The sequence below is a fragment of the Ursus americanus genome, chromosome 4 (genome assembly GCF_024610735.1).
Source record: "Ursus americanus isolate L20-20 chromosome 4, mUrsAme1.1.p, whole genome shotgun sequence".
NCBI classification, from domain to species: domain Eukaryota; kingdom Metazoa; phylum Chordata; class Mammalia; order Carnivora; family Ursidae; genus Ursus; species Ursus americanus.
Window position 1 is genome coordinate 74,286,610 of NC_142130.1, and position 25,766 is coordinate 74,312,375.

General features: G+C 36.6%; 1 pseudogene; it reads right to left on the bottom strand.

Annotated features, from left to right (window-relative positions):
• Nucleotides 1-8,814: 8,814 nt before the first annotated feature.
• LOC123784391 (nuclear ubiquitous casein and cyclin-dependent kinase substrate 1 pseudogene) lies at nucleotides 8,815-23,314 on the bottom strand (annotated as a pseudogene).
• Nucleotides 23,315-25,766: the final 2,452 nt, after the last annotated feature.

Below are 25,766 nucleotides of genomic sequence, written 5' to 3' on the forward strand. Positions count from 1 at the left end.
ACCCTGATTACAGCAGAGTTTCCAGCTCTTCTTTAAAATGTGTATGTACTTCTTCCAAAATTCTGCTTGCTTAACAGGTTCGTGTTTATTCTGTATGGCGAACCTAAGGAAGTAGAAAAGCCAGAATTATATTTCAGACTTTTCCAACTGTCAGTTTTGTACTCAAACAAACTAGTCATTGCTGTCCCTCAGAAGGAAAGCTGCCTCTCACTTATAAAGAACCTTCCTCTTGGAAGATTCTGTATCTTAAAAGGTTGTTTTGAAATGTTGATATACATACAAGTAAAAAAATTCTCCAGGCAGATTAAATGCATATATAAATTTATAATAGCCCACTGACTCCAGTTGGCAGAGTTATAGCTTTAGGATAAGTGGCAAAACACTTTCCAAAGAAGTTTGGAGACTCTTTTTTGTCTTTCTGCCAAGTCTTCTCCACTGAATCTCATGCACTGACTAATGCATATGCTTGTTTGTATAAGGTTGCAGGGAATGGTCTTTATTAAGCCTGGTAGGTGAGAATACTATCAGCTAAGGTCTATTTGAACTTCTTGACTTGGACAGGTTTTGCCTTCTGCTAGATTTCTAGTGGCTGTCCTGCTGTATATACGTCAACATTAGCAAAATGGGAGTCCTGCAGCTTTTAATTCATATTCAGTAAGCTCAATATGAAATATGCTTTATAATTTTAAATGTTCATTAAGAAACAATACACACATACTTATTACTGACCCTCCCACTTCTCTCAAGCAATTTCTTTCTTCTATAGTATCAGTGTTCACTGTAAGTAATTACTATTCATTGCTGCTAAATATTTCATTATATAAATATACTTTAATGTACTTATTTATTTTTTTACTTATGCATAAATGAGTTGTTCCCTGTTCGGGACAACTATAAATAAAATTAGGGAACGTTACTGTACATGCTTGTTGTTGCCGTAAGCATTCATGTCTATTGTGTATACAACTTAGAGAAGAAGTGATTATGTGTATATTTAGCATTGGTAAATACTACCAAACAATTTTCCAACAAAATGATTATCAACTGGGGTATTAATTTGTATAATGTTTGAGAACTCTACTTGATTCATATATTCTCTAACACTTGATATTTTTAGATTTTTAAAATTTTAGTCATTCTCCTTGGGATGTAGTGTTATTTCATTGTGGTTATAATTTGTAGTTAGTTGAGGCTCATTAAAAAGAATTTCTCTCACCGAGTTGTTGGCATTATTTATATACCTTGCATAGAGGTCCTTTGATTTTATATATATGCTAATATAATTATTTATACGTAGTCATACATTATAAGTTATAAGCTTATGTATAGTTATAAAATTTACGTAAGTTACATATATAAAATACATATAATCATTCTCTCTCATTTGGTAATTTGACTTTTCGTACTCTTACTACTACTACCTTTTAATGAACAGAGTTAACTTATTTAAATGAATTCCAACTTCTTAATCTTTTCTTTCACAGCTAATTATTTTTGTCCCAGTTAAGAAATCCTCCTACCACAACGTCGTGAAGGCATTCTCCTATGATTTCTTCTAGAAGTGTTCTTCTTTGGCCTTTCACATTTATATCTAAATTCCATTGCCGATTCAATTTTGCGAATGGTGTGAGGTATGGACTAACTTATTTTTCAGATGAATTGTCAATTGACTCAGTAATTTATTAAAACCACCATCTTTCCTGCATTAAACTGCTGTGGCATCTTTGTGATAAATCAGGTGACCATACGTGTGAGTCAGGTTCTGGGTATCCTATTCTGTTCTACTGGCCGATCTGTTTATTTTTACACCAGTATTATTCAATACCACACTGTTTTGCTTACTGCACCTTTATAATGAGACCCAATCTCTGTCAGTACAATTCCACCAGGTTTGTTCTCCTTTCAAGATTGTCTTGCTATTATAGGTCTTCTGCATTTCCATACACATTTAGAATTAGCAGGCCAATTACCCCTCATCCATAAAAAACAAACAAGCAAACAAACAAAAATAAGAAAAAGAAAATATCCTTGTTATTTTGATTGAAAGAACATTGAATATATATATCAATTTTATAAGAACTTACATTTTAATAATATTGAGCTTTACAGTGCGGGAACATATTTTATCCACCTATTTATTTGGATTAAAAAAAATTTCTTGGAACTCTTTTTTGTTGTTGTTTACAATGCAGAGGAGTAAGATTTTTTCATTTGAACTATTTCTAAATATCTGGGGGTTTTATTTGTACTATTATAAATAGTATTTATTAATTTCTTTCTTAATACTCTCTGCTAATTTGTAGAAATGCAATCATTTGCTGTGTATTGATTTTACATCCAGTTAATTACTAAATTGACATTATTCTAATCATTTTTTTGTAGATTCTTTTGAATGTTCTAAGTACATATCCATATCATCTGCAAAAAATGACAGTTTAAAGTATTTTGGTTTTTCGGTTTTTGTTTTAGAGAGAGTGGGGAGAGGCAGAGAGAAGGAGAGAGAATCTTAAGCAGGCTGCAGGCTCAGCATGGAGCCCAACACGGGACTCGATCTCACAACCCTGAGATCATGACCTGAGCCAAAATCAAGAGTCAGGCGCTTAACTGACTGAGCCACCCAGACGTTCTACTTCTACTAATTTCCTTAGTTTTTGTCATGAGGGCGTATTGAATTTTATCAAATGTTTTCTGTATACATATTAAGATGATCACATTGTTTTTCTCCTTTATAGGGTTAATGTTTTGAATTACACTATTGCTTTTTGAATATTAAAAACCAACCTTGGGGGCGCCTGGGTGGCACAGCGGTTGGGCGTCTGCCTTCGGCTCAGGGCATGATCCCGGCGTTATGGGATCGAGCCCCACATAAGGCTCCTCTGCTGTGAGCCTGCTTCTTCCTCTCCCACTCCCCCTGCTTGTGTTCCCTCTCTCGCTGGCTGTCTCTATCTCTGTCAAATAAATAAATAAAATCTTTAAAAAAAAAAAAAACCAACCTTGCAATCTTCTGGTAAGCCACACTACATTATTATTTACTATGTTTTTAAATATACATATACAGATCCAATTTGCGAATATTTTGCTTAGAATTTTTTGCAAAGGTTGTCACGGGAGAATTTAGCTATAATTTTCTTTCCTGGTAACATCCTAATCAGGGTTTGCTATTAAAGATATGCTGGCTCCATGTAATTTTTGAAGCATTCTTCACAGAGCAGTCTCTGAAGTCAGATTGCTGGGTTCTAATTTCAGCTCCATGATTTACTAGTTGTATAATTTTGACCAAGTAATTCTAGAAAATGGTGTCAGAAGTCTCAGATCATATTAGCTATGTAAGCCTAGAAAAAATTACTCACTATATTAATTTTTAATTCACTATATTAAAATTTACCTTTATTTGTTAAATAAACATAATAATAGTACTTACTTTATAGGGTAGTTGTGAGAATTAAATGGATTGAACTATATAATATATTCAATATGGCGCCTGACACAGGGAGCACTCAAATATTAGCCGTGTGTGCAGATGATAGATAGGTAGATGATAAGAGATAACACAGACACACAGACACATACACAGTTGACTGTGTCAGTTGGACTGTAAGTATATTTTTAATCTATCATTTTGATGACCAAATCCGGACTTTCACATCACTGCCCATTCTTATTCTCTACCTGCCAACCCAATACTTAAACACTTTCCTAACTTTAATGGAAAAAACAACTCTCACTTTCAATGTACCTAACACTCTTTGTATTTAAGATGGCTGTTAACTCTGCATTGATGTGTCCATTGTATTAGCCAAGTTCCACCGGTTTAATAGAACTAATAGGATGTGTATATATAGAGAAAGAGATTTATGATAAGGAATTCATAATAATCAGTATGGAAGCTGCCAAATCCAAAATCTTCCCCGTGGGCCAGTAGGTGGAGATCCAGGAAAGTCAGTGGTCCAATTTAAGTCAAAAGATCTTATGCTGTAGAATTCTCTCTTGTGTGGGGGAGGCTGGTCTTTTTGTTCTATTTCGGCTTTTGACTGATTGGATGAAGCCCACCCACATTATGGAGGGCAATCTGCATTATTCAGAATCCACCAATTTAAACAGTAATCTCATCCAAAACCACAAACACTCAGAATAATGTTTACCAAATATCTGGGCACCCTGTGGTCCAGCCAAGTTGACACATAAAATTAACCATCATAGTCATATTTTAAAACCATGCAATTCTGATTTCAGAAAGAATCTGGTTCTGGGTTCTGATTTTTTATTTTCAGAAAATAAAATATATTTATGATTTTTTAATATTTATTTCTCATTTTGGGGGGATTCAGGAGTGTAGAGGAGTTAGATTTGTATACTGAGTCCACCATTTTGAACTGGAAGCTTCTGTTTTATAACCTGGATTAGGGAGGGTAAAGTTTAAAAGCATAGCACCTGAGTGATTATTACAAAGGAGAAGGTGATTGATGGATTCCCAAGGGCAAAGTTTATTGGATATTTTATTTAGGTAAAGGAAATGAGGTTTTAACTGTATGAGCAAGTTGCACATAGCTAGAGGTCCAGCTGCAGTCTCCATGTTGGAAATGCAAGCTCCCCTGTCCTGCCAGGTATCCTTCTGTGAATGATGGGTAACTGAGCAAGATGAGAAAGATGATGATCATTTTGGGTCACAGAACGGCCAACTGAAGTCCTACTCAGGATAAGAGTGGAGTGTTCTTTATTCCCTGTGGTGTAGAATTAACTGCCACAAACTATAATTCAAATGTATCAGGGTTCTATTTTTTCTTATTCTTGTAATAATTACCTTTATCTCCTTTAGCAAATTGTGAGCTAACCTGGACTGATTCAAACATAGTCATAAGCAAAGTATCAGATTTACATGAATCAAATGTCAATTCCAATCATCTGGAACCTCACCATCCCAAGTAAGATAGGAATTCAGGACTAACTAAGGTCCTATCTCTATAGCTTTTGATATTCCTAAGAGAATAAAACATAGATAAGAATACTATGTTGCGTTCTGCTTAAATTTATGTAAAACTGGGGACAATAAACACATACATATGCATATCAGTGATTCCCTCTTGGGATAAGGGATTTTGCTTTCGTGAAATACCCTTTTACACATTTGACTTAAATTTTGTCACGTACATATATTCTGTTTTTCAATTAAAAGTTCCAATGAACTTTAACAAGTCATCTCATTATAGAATTGTGTTTTTTTTTTTAAGAAATCAAGGTGGTTGTTCCTTCTGTGAATGAACACCTGTGGCCTAATGAGATTATCCCCTTATGTTTCTACCAAGAGAAGCAAGAAATAGTAAAAGGAACATGGATGAGGAGGCAGTAGGAGATCCTGACTTCTGATACCACTAGTTGCCAGCTAGCAACTTTTTCCTAAGTATGAAGTAGGCAGGTAGGTAATTTTCATGACTCCTGAATAAAATTGAAATTACAGAGTTTTTAATTCCTGGAAAGGATTCAGAACACATATGCTTCTTTAATGCAATTGAGTTTCTGTGGCTTAAAAGGGGAAAGTACCTACTGCAAGGTCTAATTCACATCCCAAGTAGATCATGTATTCATCTGGTTGGATCTGGCTTTCTTTATTAAGAAATTACCAACATTTAATACTTAGCACTTCCGAACAAGCAGAACTTTGCAACTGAATTCACTTCTAAGTTTTAGTAGATTTGTTTTGCTGGAAAAAAGTTGTTTATATCTTAATATTATTTTATATGTCTTCTTTATTTTTTTCTGTCCAGGCTACTGGGATAAATGCCTCTTAAGCTAACCAATGACTTTTCAAAGATAGACCATTTGATCTGGTGTTTGTAGAAATTCACTGAACAAAAACTGTCCCTAAAATTTTACTGAAATCTTACCAGAACCACGAGAAACACAGAAGTCCTCCTTTTGCCTATGTTTCCAGGATTCCGGTATAAAACCGCTGCCATTTGCACTGCACGCTAATGACAAGCTGGATGTTGGCATGAAAGCCAATATGTTCTTACACTGCTTTTTGAGACAAGTAATAATCAGTCTGTCATCAATGTCATGCTGCAATCAGGCTTTGACAAGGTTTGCAAATAACTTGAAAGGAATTGCTTATCCCTGAACACTGCAGATCAAAACCAGACCTGAACAAAAACTAAGAGTCTGCTGTGCGTCAGCTGCACAGTCTCTGGGAACGTGCCGTGCATAAGCAGAGGGAACAACCAACCCCTCATCTCCCCTTTCTCCTCCATGTTTAATTTTTTATTAAGAAGAACTTTCTCTGCTACCAATCCCAGAAACTCACTATTCAAAACCATGATGGAGCCACCTAGAAGGCCCAGCCTGACTGGAAGTACCAGTTGTATTATTCCTGCAAATGTTTGGAAAAGTAACACTCCCATCCTTGGGGTAGTTTGTTTTCTTTACTCATGAGCTGCAGGCAGGATTTGTGATCAAACTCAGCAATGCCATCAGCGAGGGGACCATGTGCATGTGGGACTGAGGCACCAATTGCTTTCTTTTCCTCTCTTCCGCTTCTCAATCCTTCCCACCCCACAGAGGAAGTGGCATGTGTATTACTTATTCACAGCTGTTCCTGGCACTTGTCGATTGATAGCTTTTGCAGTCCTAAGAAACAAGTGTAATTTATACAATGTTAAGAATACTTATATAAGTTAAACTTATAAAAGTTTGAGGACAAGATCCTATGGGAGCAAAAGAGATTTTTTGAGATGTGTCAGCTGGTCACAGTTCTGCTCAGAACTTCAAAATATGTTTGTACTTCATGTGAGTATAAATAGCTGGACAGCCACATGACGTGTGGACTTAGGCATTCGTGAATCGTGCCCAAAACATGAGCATAGATTTGAGATGTGAACTAATTTTTTATTTTATTTTAGCATAAGAGAAGAATTTAGTTCAGTTATCTTGTTCTTTATAAGGAACCCTGAAAATCAGGTGTTACTGAGGGCAAGACAATCAAAGCTAAGTGAAGATGGGAATGAAGAGAAGAAAGCAAATGCATCATAAGTGAAAAGACCACATTATAAAAAGAAAGGAGATGCAGACCATATTTAAGATCCTATTTCAGGTGATGATAGTCATCTAAGACCACAGACCTATACAGCTGTAAAAAGAACTGTGCAATAAAAGGTCATTTAAAAATATATGCTGAGCATCATAATATTGGCTCAGTATCATGTTAGATATTATGAAATAAGCATGATGTATAAGAATGAATCCTTATTTTTTCAAGGAGTTTATAGTCCGTTTAGAGAAAGGATACCAGTGCACATGAGCACGTGGCAGTAATTGTTTGAAAGTACATAATGTAAGCATCGAAATATGAGACAAGAACCACTCGTGAGCTATACTGAGGACTTGTATCAAATATCCATAAGCAATTTCTTTAAGCCACATTTGTTTATGTCCCAATTTTCCCAGTCTTCTAAGCTTACTTGTTAGCATTTAACTATAATCCAAGGCCCATTCTCAGGAATACGGAAAGTTCAGACCCCACCTCTGTTGTGTCTGAGGTCCCCACACCGTGGGCTGCACTTATATACATAGGCTGTCACTTGTCACGTCTCAATTCTGACCACAGAGCTGGGGTTCTTCAACCATTGCCTCTGTCCATCATTGTGTCTCTCTGCTGCTCCTGTTCTACCTAGTCAAGCTCACCCCAAGCCATGAATATTTATAGACCCATACTTTGGCTTCCCTACCGCAGTTTACCTGAGACTATATTGGTTTAACAAACTGAACCGAAGTTTTAAGGACTGCATCAAGGAGTTATAATGCAGAAAACAAAAAACAAAACAAACAAACAAAAAACACCTTAAAGTTGATTATAAAGTAGCACGTCTCTTGTGTCCATGCCCGCTTTTTTGCTGAAGCCTTACTACAGTGCTCTTCTGTCTTCCCCTGGAAGCGGAGATCCTTCTCTCCCAACTAGATCTCCACCCTCCCTCTCTGGTTTCCTCAGTGCAAATCCGGAAATCAGTTAACATGACAACATGACAACACCTCAGGTGTGTGGCCCTGCTCAGAATGAAGTCAGATTCCTATATAATTGACAAAGCCCGTTAAACCCTTTCTATTAAGGGGTGCCTCTGTGGCTCAGTCAGTTAAGTGTCTGCCCTCGGCTCAGGTCATAATTCTGGGATCCTGGGATTGAGCCCCACATCTGGCTCCCTGCTCACCAGGGAGCCTGCTTCTCCCTCTGCCTCTCCCCCCTGCTTGTGCACTCCATCTCTTTCTCTCTCTCTCTCAAATAAAATCTTTAATAAAAATAAATAAATAAACCTTTTCTACCGAGTAAACTTTGGAACCCAGTATTTTAATTGACAATTTTTAAAATTACATTCCTGAAAACTCTACCTTCATATTCAATTACGAAGTTCAATGTAGCAGATTTTGCATACTGTTTAACAGGAAAGTTTTTCAATTCCCAATATGTAATACTGAGGTCTGTAAATAAACATATTTATTCTTTCCCTATTTCCCAGATTCATCTTTGTTTCCCTTTCCATGATAGTAGGAAAAATTAACCTAGAATTCTCATGATGGAACCTTCTCCCTTACGGAAGACTAAACTGTGATTTCAAGTTAGTCATTTTTGAAGAAACCATAAGGAATTCATATTCTAAGATATTAAGTAGTTTAAGTATTTGTGTTTCTCGTCTATTTCAAATGGCTCAGCATACTTCCAAAATAATCATAAAGGGCACCAATTGCTCTAGGAGACTCAGAGGTAATTGGGCACAGCATCAAGGACAGAGATCCGTGGCAGCATACTAGAGACCTTCTGGTGGGCTCACATTACTCCACTAAATCATTCGTCCGCCAAATAATTGCAGAATGCTTGTTAGGGAAGGTTCTCTGCTGGAGCTGATGAGTCAGTGAGGAACAAGAAAGTGGAGTACTGACCTTCAAGGAGACTATACAACAACCAAAAAGACAAAGGGTGACCAAGAACAGAAATAAATAAATAAATAAAACATTTACACATTGTACTGAGTGCAAGGAAGGAGATAGACAATGTTAGGATAAATTGAAAATAAATTGAATTGTTCTTAAACATATGAAAACAGTCTAACCTCCAAAAAGAGAAAAAAATATAAATTAAAAGTATAGTGATGGCACTTTGTACCTACTTATTGACAAAGATTGGAAGTTTGATAGCACATTCTATAAGTAGGAATAAAGGAAGAGGGTATTTTGATTGTGGATATAAATCAATTCATCCTGTATGGAAAGTAATCTGACAATATCTATCAATAGATAAAAACATAACTTTTGACCCTTACTTCAGAAATAGAAATAGAGGCTATAAATTTTTTTCTCGTTTATACAACATATGGTGTCATGTACAAGGTTATTCATTGCGCATGTACAAGGTTATTCATTGCAATGCATTTTTAATAAGAAAGATTTGGATAATATCAAAATATCCATCAACAAAATGCCAGTTTAATAAACTATACTACATATATATAAATTAGATGCAGGGTAGCCATAACATAGAATGAGAACACAGGTTTTTGTTTGTTTGCAGATATGAGCCAACTTACAAGTGTTTAAAAAAAAAACTGTTAAGACTGTACAGTTTATATACTAAGCTAAAAAGAATGTATGTATTTTTGTTTGTATATACCTAAAATGCCTCTGAAAAAAGGGAGTGGGATGAAGCTTTTCCAAAGTACATATTTTCTTTTGTACCTTTTAAATTTTGAATTATGTGAATATATTGTCTGTTTTTAAATATTTAGATTTTTTTAATACAGATAAAAATACCCAGTAGTGTCGACTATGGAATTCATATTACCAGCTCGATAAGCTATAGGTCTGAGAGCAAAGTTCTTGAAAAATTCATGATGTAAGATCCAACTAAAGAAAATACACATTAGAATCTATTAGGTTCAAGGTTCTGTGCTCTTGGGATATCAAATTAAAATACAGACATTATTCTTAGGAGAATATAGTTTGGTGGAGGAACTGGATATTTCTATAAAAGGTAAATGGTGATAAATGTAATTAGTAGGAATACAAAGACTTTTTCAGTTTTACTATATCTTTCAAAATTCTTCCAGAGTTACCATGAAGTATTGGGTTCAAATAAATACTAAAAATTTCTAGTATGTGATTTATAAAACACCATTCATTTGATGTAAACCTCCAAGGCATTATAGGGCACACCGTTCAAATATTATTGGCATATATGACGAAAACTATTCATTCAAAGGATATAGAAAAGGAATTCTGAAGAACCCTGAGTTGAACACCTATTTAATTATACTTATCGCTAAGATCACCCAAAACCTTCTTCCAGTCAGAAATCTGATGTGTCCCACAGAAATTACATAGAATAGACTCTAAATAGCACAGTTAGGAGATAAATTAACTATTTTAAAATCACTCAATCTGTTTATTTTCTGTTAAGCAGCATTTCATTTTCCACTCATAGTTTTTATTAAATGGTTTTGAAAGTACAACAATATATGCAAACTACTTGTTCTTTGTTGTTATTTTTGTCTAAAAATGTGTGAGCTTGAGATTAATGGAAAATCTATACTATTCCCCAAAGCAAACAGAAAGAAGGTAAAAACAGACATGAAGAGTCAAAACAAAACTACAAGGTTACAAATCTGAATATCATAAAAAGTGATAAAATAGCAATAATACGTGATCAAATAAGTCACTTCTATTTCACCTTGTTTTGAGGGATGGATCCGAAATCTGTGGAGCTTAAGGGTATGAATAATGAGCGAGGGGCTTTTTGGGAATAATAGTGATAATTTTACAAATGCAAATTTAGAGCCACGGCCTTGGAAGGGCCCTTGCAGGTGAGAGAGACCCTGAAGGCTACGGGTCTTTTGCTCCACAGAAATCCACTCTGCTTTTCTTACCAAATAGCATTTTTCCTTTAAACTTCTTTCTTTAGGTTTAATCTGAATATTTATTTGGGGGGAAGGATGTAAATATCAATAAGGTCCCTGGTAATTAAAAGAAGTTTTCCATCTCACTGTGTAGATGACACTCTGATTGTTTTAGGTCTTCCTCATTTAAGAAAGTAAAACGAAATCTGCCATATCAGATTCATAACAGACCAGAAATTTCCACTTGCAGAACATAGCATCTTGCAATCCAATTTACATACTGTTCTTTTAGCCCACGTGTGGAAATTCAACAATGATTTTTTTCACTCCTCACAGTGGTTTTCAGTAGCAGCTCTGACAAATTCTCCCACCATCGAGCATTTATTAGAGTGTGAGAGCACACAGCTCTTCTCCTTCTGAGAGTGTGCTTCCTTTCCGGTCTTGACGGCAGAGGTATGCTCAATTTCCCGATAGTAAGAAAAAGGCAGACATTTCTAAGTTTTCTCTCTTTCATTATGCTGGGCGCGGGGGCTGCAGCAGAGAACCAGCTTCCACTAATTCTGGTAACCACGTTATCTAACTCTCAAAACAGGGAAAATGACGGGGAAGAGAGGAGGCAGAAGTTCTGAGAAGCATCCCCTGGTTATTGTTGCTAGGGCAACTGCTACTTGGCATCCTCCAAATAGTCATCGTCTGTCACACTTGGGGTATAATTCACAGACATACAACACATCTGAGTGGATTGGGAAAAAAAAAAAAGGCGGGGGAGGGGATAAAGATTCATGTAAATAAATGAGAGAATTTTAAATAGGCACATAAACAAAAGTGCATGCCTAATATTTAGAAAGGAGAGAGAGGAGAGAGGCATGAGAGGAATACAGTTCTGAAAATGATTGTCACTGCTAAATATTAGTGGTTTTCTTATTGCACAAATTAGTTAGCCTCTACCCATTTCCCAATAATTGTCTACCCATCTGCCTCCTTTATAAAAATCCCTTCTTCCTTCAAATACTAGTCTTCTGTAGTATGACATTGAATCAAATATGTGCAAAGATGTCGATGTCATTTTCCTGTTCACAACCCTTAAGAGAGCAAAGAAGATTTAAAAGTACTTCTTCCTTGTTTCATAGAATGTCTGCCTCAGAAGCAGGACTGGCTTTGTTAGAAGATAAAGCATTTATTACCCAAACAATCATTCACAAAAAACAGGCATGAGCCCTGAAACACACTTGCTTCAGTCTAAGTTGTACCTTTCATTTTTCTTATGTCTTCATTCCTTAGAGCCAGGGTGTCTGCTTAATCTTTCGAATCACTGTTTCTTCTTCATGACATTATAGGAACGTTATCTTATACATTGTGAAAAAAGAGGTATCACCGCTCAAATTGTAAAGCAGAAAAGCAAGCCTCACGATATCTGTCATCAAAGTCACATAAAACCCCAACAGTTCCAACCTCCTCTTAGCATTCACTGGTGTCAGCGTCATAAAAACGTGCAGGAAACTCATACCAATGTATCACATTTACAAAAATGCGTTTAATAGCAAATGCATTTTTGGAAGCAAGTGGGAAGAAGGAGAAAGATTTTAACCAAATACACTGAATGAATTAAAAAAAAAAAAGCATGACGGATTAAAGAGAATGAAATAAAATCAGAAAAAGCAACTGCTCTAATGGTTTCACCAGAAGCTTTTCTTTTCCCTTTAGAGAGAACTGCTAAAGTTCTCCTATGAAAGCCAAATGTATACTTTCACATAACCAAAATAATGAAACTAGACACTAAGCAAATAAAGAAAAACAATCACTTAATTACTATGCTTAACACTGTGCGTTGGTTCCACCAAATTGGTCAGGCTTCAGGATTATTTTACATGTTTCTTTTTAATGGAGTCACCCAAATTTTGTGAACCAATACACTCACTGCTTGGAAGTCTAGGGAAAGGATAATTATCACAGAATGCTAGCCATAATAAAAATGATAGTTTACTTCTGCTAAACATTTATTATCTGCCAGACACTATCATATAAACTTTATGGGGATTACTTCACTTAATGCTCACATTAAAATTATGAGGTAGATACTGAATTATTCTTATTGTACAGATTAAGGAATTAAAGCACATAGAAGCTACATAACAGGCTCACATTTAAATAATAAGGAAATCGTAATACCTAGAACCTGTTTTTAACGTTAGTGTCACGTACTATAGAAACTTGGTTGGAGGTCCACCTCTACTTGGGCCCATGATCTCTTTTCACCTGGAGTATTTCAATGCATTTGGGCTACAGCTTCCCTATCTAACCCCCACCTTTTATATGGCAGATGCTCTTGACTGTCCTTCTTTCTGGATCTCTGGTTCCCACCCCAGATCTCTTAGGACACTTACATTTGCCTCGAACACTAATATGGCAGGTGAAGGCAACTAATTCTTCCCCTTCTCTACTGGCATCATTTTGCCTGGGTAGATATCGAATCCTTGGTAATACCTTCTACCAATTTCTGCCTTCTTTCTTTGTTGAAACACCTGGGATATTTTATCATGTGAATTTGCATTTCCTCTGCTTTGCACTTAGGGAGTTGGTTGCAGCACCTCCTCCCTCGCCACCACACACATACAGACACACACACACGGGAATACACTCACCCTTGATAATTCTTATGCTTATTCTCCAACATGCAGACTAGAACTGCCCAGCATTACATAACCTGTACCCTGATATTAAGGATAAAACTCTCATGAGAATAAAGTCTGAGCATCTTGAGAGCAATGACTTGAGTTTTACTGATTTCTTTATCTGCATCTCAAATAAATACCTAGTGCTGTTCCTTATGCACAGATTTCAATAAGTGATTGTAAATTAAATGGGATCATCTGCCAAGAAACTAGTTTTTTAATTTACATTAATGAGTATACCTAATCAGGATAAGCTAGGCTGTGAACTAACAAGCATGCCCAAATGTCAGTGGCTTTTCATAAAAAAAGCTTATTTTTTACTCACCTAGTCCATGCCCCGCAGGGTCGCATGGAGACTGCTCATCATGGTCATTCGTGTTACAGGCTGAGAGAGCCTCCAACTCAACAGGATCCCATGTGGCTGAGACAGGGAAAAGGGTAATACGGCAAAACACATAGCTTCTTTAAATTTCCGCCCAGAAGTGACATACCTAATCTCCTCTCACATATTATTCATCAACAACAAGACAATATGGCCATCCCAAACTTCCAAGAGCGCAGGGAAGCGCAACCTCTCAATATTGCCGCACTGGAGATTAGGTTGCGATATACGCATTTTGGAGAGACACATTCAGTTCATAACACTTGGATATTTTGCTCATATTTCATAGCATAAGACATGGAAAGGGACTATCAGTGAATCAGGAAGCAAGGTGCCCTACTAATATGTCCCTTAGTGAGATAAGAATATGATATTATCTAAATTTGTTTCTTCTCTGAACACTTACATTTGTGAACTTTATGAAGTCAAGGGTCCTCTTTGTGCCTAGCCTAAAACCTCTCAATGTGTTTATGTCCAAAAATGCCAACACTGTATCTGAAAAAAATCCTGTGTACGGATTTTGTATATAATGCGTGTATGTGAGTGTATGTGTATGTGTGTATATAGGAGGATACACACATACACAAAGAGAGAGAGAGAGAATGCATGAATGAGTGCTGGATAAATCCAAACTATAATGCCACTCATAAAATCTCCCAATAATGAATACAAATTTTACTTTTAAAAAAGGTGTTATCAAGATGCAGTATGTTCAAATTTTATAGCAGGAAAATCATTTAATCAAAGATCAGATTCCTACCTAGTGCCATGATTCACACGTGGTATAGGGAGTCAGTGGCTCCAAGATTATCTTCCCAAAAAATGAGCATACTACATGGGTAGGAGACAGGGTAGAAGACAGCTCCTCCTTTCACCCAATCAGTACTAGCTTTCTTAGAAAGTAAAGAGCAAAAAAGCAATATTTGCAAAAAGCAAATATTCTAAAAAAGAAGAAAAAACTGAGTCAGCCCGTAGTTATTTTTACGTAGTCAATCATAGTGATTTGATTTTTCCATGGCATGAAATCTCTTTCCTTTGAGCTTCATGTATGCTTTATAGATTATTTCTGAAACATACACCAGGAAGTTCAAGTACTCTAGTAATGATTTCCAAACATCGGAGATTCTTCTGAAAATGTTACTATATCCTGTATCCTGCCTTACAGTGTATATCTATACTATGTTTACTCCTGGACATCCAGACATAACTGGGGGATTATGAATAGAACGAAATTGAGAAGCATCTAGTTGCATGGAGAATAAGAATTCTTCTAGGGGTCAAATCTACTCGTAAGGTAACATGGATCATGCAACTATGAGTTTGACTTAGTTATAAGACCCTAATAGTTAAAAAGGAATAGAGATTCTGCGTACAGCCTGATATCTATTGTAAAAAATCTGATGCTGGCTCAGGCCCTTGAATGCATATCCATATGCCAGGGAGGGAGAAATCTTAAGGTATGCTAAAGGATGGATCTGCTGAACTCTGTCACATACATGGGCCCAAGAAACACTGTGTTTGAACATCACACACGGGAGGGAACTTTCCCCCATAATCCCCTCCAGAGTCTCCACACAGCTGTGGGGCCCCCTAAGGCTGAAGGAACCGCTAAAAGATAATATCTCTACTCAGAAAAGCAACAAGGGAGATGACCACACTCTGAGGTGGAAAACAAGTCATGCCAGTGCATGCAACCCCAAAGAGAGGAATGAGAGTGGCTACTTTGCCGACAGAGTGGAAGCAACCTTCAGAAAGGAGTTGCTGGATCTGGGCAGAGCAATAAAGGGGTTCATCACACCCGGAGAATAGCAAGTACACCCTCAGTGGAGGAATTGGAGCTGTTGTCAGGGAATAAACTGCTCTGCCTAAAATAGAGGCAAGAAGTGGCAGAACACTCCAGATCTGAGGACCCCTAGCTTTGGACAGTGGCCACAGCAGCAAGGGATGGCTACGCCATGCAGAGCAGTTTTTGGCATTGTCCAGTTGTATCTCTACCTATGTGTTTACTTTTAAACATTTGACGGATCCGTGGAGACATATATGAGTCCAAAGTCTTTGCAAGAAGCTAAAGTTTATGTATTGTTGGTACATCTTAGCACAATCTTCTTTCTTATTAATTTAGATATGTATATGACTTCGTGTATACTCCTCAACTGTTGAGGTTGGGAAAGTTCAGATTTCTTAGTGTCGTCATTTTCAAACTTAGAGGTAATTTTGTATTACATTATGCTGCATGTTCGTTAAATGGCAGTTCTAGAGGCAATTTGGTTCCCCCCATACATTTTTGCAAAGCAAACCAGAGGATGGAAAACTTTCAAAAAGGGTATATTTTGAAAACTGTTCTTGAACATGTGATGTGGATCGTTCTTAGATTAAGTCACAGGGAACAATCCTTCCTTACCTAAGTGTGTCATGCTTTCCATGACTCTGTTTCGATGATCTTTTGTCATGATAATTTATTTTCTGAAATCTTGACAATCCTTTGAAAATATGGTTACTCTAAATTTCTACAAAGAATATGCCAGGTCAACAGTTGTTCCTGAGCTTTCTTTGTTCTTTTCTTTTCTGTGTGTGTGTGTGTACGCATGTGTGTACCTGTGGTTGCATGCATCAGACACCGCTAGTCGTAACAGCTCTCATAGGAAGCCACAATTCCAAATAAAGGGATGGGAAAAGAATATCTGAATCTCCTCTGAAGTGAGAGCTTGAAATAAGCCCTCACTGCAGTATGAAGTTAGTCTCCAGAGGGTTTGCTCATACTGAGAACTCAGTAAACATTTGTTGAGTGATGAAATCACATTTTTATACATTTAATTGTAAAGCTCACCTGATCGGTTATCCAAAATGATGAAAAAATTGTGTCTATGATCCCTAATTGACAAATTCAGTCTCTAGAGCCAAGAAAAGTCATAGGTCCCACTATATCCTCAAGGCCTTTTATTCGAATTGTATATCTTTATTTGGAGAGTTTCTACTTATATTGAATTGAAAATTTGCCTCTCTGCAACATCACCTATTAGGTCCAATGATTTTTCTCTGAAGCTTCACAGAAAAAGTCTACCATACCACCCAACCTATATAAGATAATTTCAAAAATTTTAAAGCAGACATATATATGCATTATATATATACATATAAAGCATGCATTATATGCACAAATATTTTAAATCAGTCATTATATGTACATTAATATATTATATAATGCTTTATATAATAAAGTAGTATTATATAAAGTTTATGTATAAATGCTTTATATAATAAAGTAGTATTATATAAAGTTTATGTATAAATTATATAAAGTTTAGTATCTCCAATTTTAACCATTCTTGCACTATCCTTCACCACCTAGGTCATTCTTCCTTCTATTTCATCCACTTTTTCATGACCTTGTTTAACTGATTGAATGCAAAGTTCCACATATGAACTAATCAGTACTCATGGTTCACTCTTTTAATAAATACTTAATGAGCACTTATTATAAGACAGTTATTACAGCAAGGACTAGTGGTTAAACAAGACTTGTAGTCTTTACCTGCCTTTGGAGCCTTAAAGTCAAAGATAGTGCTGGGATTATGGTAAAGATAATCATATTAATATTAAATTACAACTGTGGTAACTTTACATTAAGAGTAAAGTGGATAACAATGTTTTTCTTTGGACATAAGTATATTACAAAAATATAAAATTATGTCAGTATTTTTAGAATCCACATCAAAAGTTTAATTAAAATAAAATCAGTGGTCATTCATGTTTTCATATAATTTGCTAATAAGGTCAGTCATACAGATAGACACTTTTGACACTGAATTTCTTAGAATGTATGAAAGAAGCAAAACCAGAAAAGGAAGAGCCTAAGGGAAAAATGATAAAACATCTCCAGATTTCTGATAAATTATAACTTGTAAAAAGAAAGCATATGTTTAAACAACCAAATAAACAAAAAACACAAATAAAAACCTAGAAATCCTTATACTTAAAAAGTTAATAATTTTGGTTTTCCTTGAGACAGCATTGCATAGTGGACAGAGTACTGAAATAAAAATTAGAAAAATGGATACCAATCCAGACGGTTTAGGCTAAAATCACTTTATTCTTGTTGAGGCTAGTATCCTTATAAGAAATATGGAATTTAAAATTTCCCTTCTTCCCTAATTATCATCCCGAGTGCTAATTCATTTGATAATATTTTGAGAACAATATTATATAAAACATGAAAGTGCCTTAAAAAAAGAATAAGCCACAATACCAAGGTAAGTATTTTTTTTAACAGAGAAAGGAAAGAAATTATGATTATAGCCAATAGGGACTAACAGGTATTGACTGACTCCCCAACCATAAACAGCTATAAAATGGTTTTGTCATGCACAGACAGTGCAGAGCCTTAAAAAAAGAACACATGTTAAGTAATGTCCACATTTACCTCAGCTTCCTATCTGGAGACACTTTCTAAGTGGGGACATAGAGAAGTAAAGACAAACAGTATTGCTGGGCAGACAAATCTTTCTGTGATGATTTGGGGCTGCTAAGGGGGGGCAGAAATTTATGAGACAGAATACTGGGGAGGAGAGACATACACAGAGAAAGAAATTAGGAATCTGCAGGGGGTCTCTTTTGATTCTTTTATGAAATACTAAATTACATTTGCTCGAGGTGTGACATCTTGGGGTCTGAAAGAGATCTGAATGGGAGCTGAATGAAAATTCTAGAGGTTTCTCAGTGCTGAGAACACTAAGCAGTCAGAGTAGATAAACCTCACTGAAAACTAGGGACTTTTATTTCAGACTTCAGAAAGACCAAGTTTTAAGAGTAGGGCTATTCCAGATATGTCCAAGCCTTGACAGGATCACACTGACCTGTGAGCAAATTAGTCACTTGCCAAAACAAAACTTAATATTCTTTAAAAGAGGCTACATTGTTCGGATTTCAACAATATAACATCCACAGTACCCAGTATAAAAGCAAAATACCAGACATGGGAATAAACAGAGAAAAATGAAGACGAGACAGTCAATAGACACAGATACACAGATGACACAGCTAGTACAATTACGGAAATGAAGGCACTGACAGAGCCATGAGAAATACATTCAAATGTGTAAAGGACAAAGTGAACCTAATAAATAAACTATGGGAAAACCTGAGTGGAGAAAGGACAGGTATAAAAAAGAAGTTCTAAAACTGAAAAATACAATATCTGAAATGAAATAAAAGCACAATTGGGCACTGCTGAAGAAAATATCAGGGAATTGAAGACAGGCCACAGAAATTATGCAAACTAAACACAAACTATAAAAGAATAAAAACAAAAAAGATCTCAGCTATCTGTAGGTCAATATCAAGCACAGCTAAAAAGGTGTAAAAATGTTTTAAAAATATCAGCTTCTATCAGCAACATAAAAGAAACACAATTCATATAAACACAAAGAAAGCACAGTAAAGACACCGTTGTCAAATGGCTAAAACTCAATGATAAACAGAAAAATTTTAAAAGCTGCCAAACAAAAAAGACATTATATAACAGGAAAAACTAACAAGAGACACCACTGACTTTTTAAAATAAGAAATTATACATTTCAGAAGACAGTGAAACATTTTAAAATGCTGATATTTTTTTAAAAAGTCAATCTAAAATTCAATATATTGCACAAAAATTATTTGAAAATAAAGAGAAAATAAAAACATTTTTGTTAAACAAATCCTGGGTGAATTTGTCACCAGCAGACTTAAAATTCAATCAGTGTTAAAGTTCTTTTGAAAGAACAGATACCATATAGAAACTCAAATTTATGTGAGGGAATAAAGAGTAGGAATGATTAATATATGGATATGGTTAATATGAAATATGCTTTTATACCTTCTTAATTTTTAAGAGACCATAGCCTGTTTAAAGTAAGTAGTAATAACAATGTATTTTGAAGTTGATATATTTAGAAGCAAATGATATGAAACAACAGCACAAAAATAGAGGTGGGTAAGGAGAAGTATATTGTCAACATGTTTTACATTAAATAAGAGGTGATAGACTATTACTTTGAGGAAGAGGGTGATAAGTTAAAGATTTACTTTATTATATAATAATAATAAATAAAAATGATATAAAATGATATATATAAAAATATAAATAATAAATATAAATATAAATATAAATAATAAAGATAAATGAAGGAAGTGTACATGGTTATATAATATAGGAGATAAAGTGTATTTCTAAAGGTAGTTGAATAATCCAACAGAAGGCAATTTACTTAATGAAGCAGCAAACTCCTGATACCCCTGATACCACACAATGGGGAAAAAAGAAAGAACAAATGGTACCATAGAAAACCAATAACAAGATGAAAACTTAAACCCAATCATAATCATAATTATATTATTGGGGGGGATCTGAATGCACATTTATGGCATAAAAGAATTTCCATTTTCTGTTTTCACAAAGGAAAAATCTCAAGTCTTCCCAATTGAGTTTCACATTAACATGGTACTTTATTTGCTTAAAACCTAAATACTGTCAGCTAGGAAGAGATACACTCTGGTCTATAGATCTTGCCATTTAAATTCTAGGTTTTTGGGGTTTTTTGATCCTTGGTAAAATTTTATCCAAGAAACAGAAGATATATATATATATCTTCAAATATATATATATTAAATATATATATATGTGTGTGTATATATATATGTGTGTGTGTGTGTGTGTGTGTATATACATATATATATTCAAAAACATATATATATACATATATATATTCAAAAACATATATATATATATATATATATATATATATATACACACACACACACATATATGTATTCAAAAACATGACCACTAGAGAATGAAAAAGGAAATCAAGAGTAATTTAAGTTTTGGGGCTCCAAGGTAGTTCAGTGGGTTGAGCTTCTGACTCGTGGTTTCGGCTCAGGTCATAATCTCAGAGTTGTGAGATCCAGCCCCCATTCCGGCTCCTCACTCAGCCCGAGTTTGCTTAAGATTCTCTCCATCCCCCTCTGCTCCTCCCCCCCTCACAAGTGTGTGCTCCTCTCTCTCTAAAACTAATAAATAGGCGTGCCTGGGTGGCTCAGTTGGTTAAGCATCTGCCTTCAGCTCAGGTCATGATCCCAGAGTCCTGGGACCCCAGCCCCTTGTAGGGCTCCCTGCTCAGCGGGAAGCCTCCTTCTCATTCTGCCGCTCCCCCTGCTGTGCTCTCTCTCTGTCAAATAAATAAAATCTTAAAATAAATAAATAAATAAATCCGTTAAAAAAAGAGAGTTATTTAAGTTTTGTTTTGTTTTTTTTTAAAGATTTTATTTATTTATTTATTTGACAGAGATAGAGACAGCCAGCGAGAGAGGGAACACAAGCAGGGGGAGTGGGAGAGGAAGAAGCAGGCTCCCAGCAGAGGAGCCTGATGTGCGGCTGGATCCCATAACGCCGGGATCACGCCCTGAGCCGAAGGCAGACGCTTAACGACTGAGCCACCCAGGCGCCCCAAAGAGTTATTTAAGTTTTGATGGCCCTCACCTTTTTTTTTTTCTTTTTTTAAAAGTTCCTTAAAGACTGTAGCAGAATAAAAGGCTCACTGGCTCAGGGTCTCCTTGAGATAACAAGAGATTAAATTAAAACACAGACACACACACAGTCAAACAAGGTCAGATAACACCATCCCCTGCCCGCCCGCAAGGTAAAAAATATGAATACTTTTAGTAACAATGCAGAATTCATCTTTATCTCCTACCTGCCCCATCAGTGAAAGTTTAACATCATGATTTTTTTTAGACATCTACACTTGTGTATATAGATATATAAACTTGTATTAGATGACAACTGATTTTAAGTCCAGGTAGAGAAAGAAGCAATCATTTTTAACTAAAATCCTTCTACCTTTTTTTTTAAAGATTTTATTTATTTATTTGACACAAGCAGGGGGAACAGGGGGAATAGTAGAGGGAGAAGGAGAAGCAGGCTCCCTGAGATCACGACCTGAGCCAAAGGCAGACGCTTAACCATCTGAGCCATCCAGGCGCCCCAACCTTCTATGTTTTTTGATTAATGTTCAACTTGCTACCATTTAACAAAAAGCAAAATTTCCAAACTGTTCAACTCAAATCTTACTGCTCTAAGACTGTGGTATACCTTCCATTAAAAATAAAAAGATGAAGCAGTCAATTGAATGATTACTTTGACACGGCTTTCATTGGGAAGGGGAGTGACGACAAAGAGAAGACCATTGACAAAAAATACAATGGTTTTCTTAAAAAAAGGGAGAGAGGGAGTTATTTCTTGTCATTTTAAAGAAGAGGAAAAAAAGCACTGGAAGCCCATGAGTCAAGCCATAGCCAAAATCATGTTCCATCTTAATAAGTAGATTTTCTTTTTTGCCCCCCCCCCCTTTTTTGTTCTTTTTTAAAAATAAAATCTCTCTCCAAGGGGTGCCTGGGTGGTGAAATCAGCTAAGTGTCCCAATCTTGGTTTCAGCTCAGGTCGTGATCTCAGGGTTGTGAGAAGGAGTGGGCTTTGCACTCAAGCCCATGAGGCTGCTTGAGAGTTTCTCTCCCTCTCCCTCTCCCTCTGCTCCTTCCGCTCGTGCCCTCTCCCTCTCTCAAATAAATAAATAAATCTTTAAAAATAAAAAATAAATAAATAAAATAGAATTTCTCCCCAAACCATCAACACTTTTTAAATCCTCCCCAGACTGGGCTTCATATTCAGACCCTATATCCCCTGATTTCTCAGGTGGAGGGCTTGCAGAAGTTTTCTTTTCTGGGGGCTTGCTGGTTTCTCCTCTTCTTTGAGAGAAGGTATCTTTTCCTTTGATGTCTCTGAGGCTGTGGGGTGATCTACTTTTCCCTTTGCCTTTCACAGGGCTTGACGTCACTGTAGCCTTTAGCCTGGGTTTGGGCATTTTCTTTTCTCTCAGGTTTGGACTTCTTAACCATCTTTTTGTTTTTCTTTTTTGAGCTGCCATAGTCATTGACATCATCATCTTCTATTAGGAAATCATCATCACTGCCAGAATCTTCCTCCTGGAATGGTGCCTCATCCTCCTCTTCTTGTTCTTCTCCACTGCCCACATCTTCCATGAATACCTCTCTCTCGTTTGGAAACTGCTTTAGAGGCTGCCGGCCTTGCTGGTGCACATTCTTATGGGCTTTTTTCATCTTCATTGTCCTCTGCTGAGAATCATCCTTGGTCTTCACATCTCTTTCTTCTGAGTCCTCACTATCTTCCTGTGAATTCTTTCCAGATCACCTCTTATTTTTAGCTTCTCCAGAAGATGATTGAATTTTCTTAGCTGGAAGGTCTCAATCTCTTCCATAATTTTCTTGGCATCATTAATTCCTGACACCAAATAATCAACGACTTTTTTATTTCTATAATAGACAGGCCAAGACATATTCACTGTTGAAACAGGATTGAGTCAAGAAGCCAAAAACAAGGACCACCCCACACCTCCACACACTCAGAGCACCCCCCTCAACTTTGGCTCATGGGGCTGCTGCTGCTGAACCCCAACCCGCTGGCTTCTCAAACTCCACTGCTTCTTGGCTTAGGGCCCCTTAATCAGATGAACCCCACCACCACCCACCCCCATACCCTGCTCCCCCATCTCTTCAAATGGATGAATCAAACCAGCCCTCATAATTATATTAAATGCTAGTGGACTAGACATTCCAATTAATAGGCTGATATATCCAATCTACCAGGAAGACAGAAAAATGTTCAATCCCCAATGTGGCACCATTTGAAGAAGAGACCATATAGCCACTTAGTGTCAATTTCACATTAGACCCCCTTCACCTGACAGTGATTCATCACGACTAGAGTTGACATATATTCTGTAGAGTTTCTATAGGACTTCAACCAGCTCCAATATCCAAGTATTTACAGAGTATTATATCTTCAAACATAAACAGTGTCCAAAACCAAAGGACTAATTTTATAGCGAGAAACATGGCAATGGGCACACTACAATGGAATCCACTGGTCTTAATGCATACACCACCACCAGAATTTGCCAAATTGACCTTTCAATAGAGTAGCTTATTGAGGTTGGAACTGAGGCACAAGTTCAGATATGTTATTATGTAAGGATAAGTACCACCCTCAAGGATGCAATATACATTCTTAATTGGCAACCAGTGTATGGTGCTATGTCTTCAATTAATAGAAATCATAGATCTAGAAATCAAGATGCAAAAGTGAAAATGTTTACCTGTTTACTACCACTTTTCTTAACCCATGCTTCTGGTCCTTGCAACACTAACCTCAGTAAAGATCTTTGGAAATCCTGGTTTTCCAAATGTTTAACTCTTCTAATTTGTGCCAGCAAGGGTCTTGAAAGGTTCTATTCAAAGCTATCTCCCCAGCCAAGCTTACAGATAAAACTCGTAGGTATCTGTACTTGGCCCTAACTTTGTTTTTCGAGGTCATGGTGCCCCACATTCTCAGAAAATAGACCACAACTACAAAACATATTTTCCTCTAGCTGGACCACAGCCCACATCCAGGACAAGCCTATGACAGAGCCCCTTGAAAAACCTATCACCTCCTGCTCTACCTGGCCAAGAGCTGACCCCTTTCCCCATGGGTGCAGCTACAACCCTCTCACATCCTAGGTGCAGCCTAACAGAAACTCAGAGCCGACATTTCTCTTGATGTCTGGCCCCTCTCCTCCTTCAGAGAATGAATAAACTCTGTCCTGCTTGTTGCTCTATTCTTGGTGAAATTCTTTGTCATCCCTGTCACCAGGCACCCTAACAAGTCTCAGTAAATTTTGTTCTCTGGCTATTGCCTGAGAACTTTGAACTCAAGTGCCCAAAGAAAAGCAGAAACATGGAGAAGTCACGGACCTGAGGGGTAGTGTCCTTGATTATCACAAGGAGCTAGGACTACTGTTACACAATAAAGGAACAAGTTTAGCACTCAGACGGCACACTTCAGCATTTTTTGGTGCCCTGTTTGCACAATCTAACCAGCTAATGAATAAGTATAGCAGCCACATCCAAAGAATGGCATGGTGACCAGGCTCTCAATACCCTCAGATCTCAGGTTGTTCATCACACCACTAAGTAAACTTTCTAAATGAGTTTAGTTTCTAGCCAAAGGAGAGGGGAATCTTGAATGGCTAGTAGAGGATGGAGATGATGCGTATCAATTGTGGCCAAGAGACTGGTTTCAGTGGGAGAGGCTATAGTTCATCTCACTAAACTTCCTATGACACATTTGCTCTGGGAAGTAAGGCCCATCAGAGTCCTAATGGATCTGTTCTCAGAAATTTTATGAAGTGGATTCAAGTGGCACAAAGGATGAACTATAGTGGATGCAGTCCTGTGCAACCCAGCACACCAGCCCTTTAACTGAAGGAACTATTCTCCCAGTTGCTGGAAGCATTGGTAGGAGATAGCTGTCAGATGTGAGCCCTCTCTGCAAACTGTGTCAGCTAGAGAGAGCAAACTCATCCAAGGCTACACATCTTCTTAGTACAACCTAAAACGAACAACTGATTGATAAGGGCCTTAAAAGTCCAGTTACTCTGCTCCAGTTCAGAACAACTTTGAAGGTTTGTCCCAGAGTTTGATATTCCCATCAGAAGAATTGGCACCTTTGTTGTAACTGCATTTTAACCCAACTTCTCCTTCACCATAGGTAGGTTATTTATCCCAAGAGAACTCTCTGCAATAAACTTTCTGTGAGTTAATCTGTTTCAAAATTGAATCTGCAACTTCTACACACAGAAAAATACAAAAATTTTGAAGAAAAGAAAATAAAGAATATGTAAGTGAAAATATATATTAAATTAACAGATTGCAAGGGTCAATATTGTTAAGGTGGCCTATAGTGTCCTT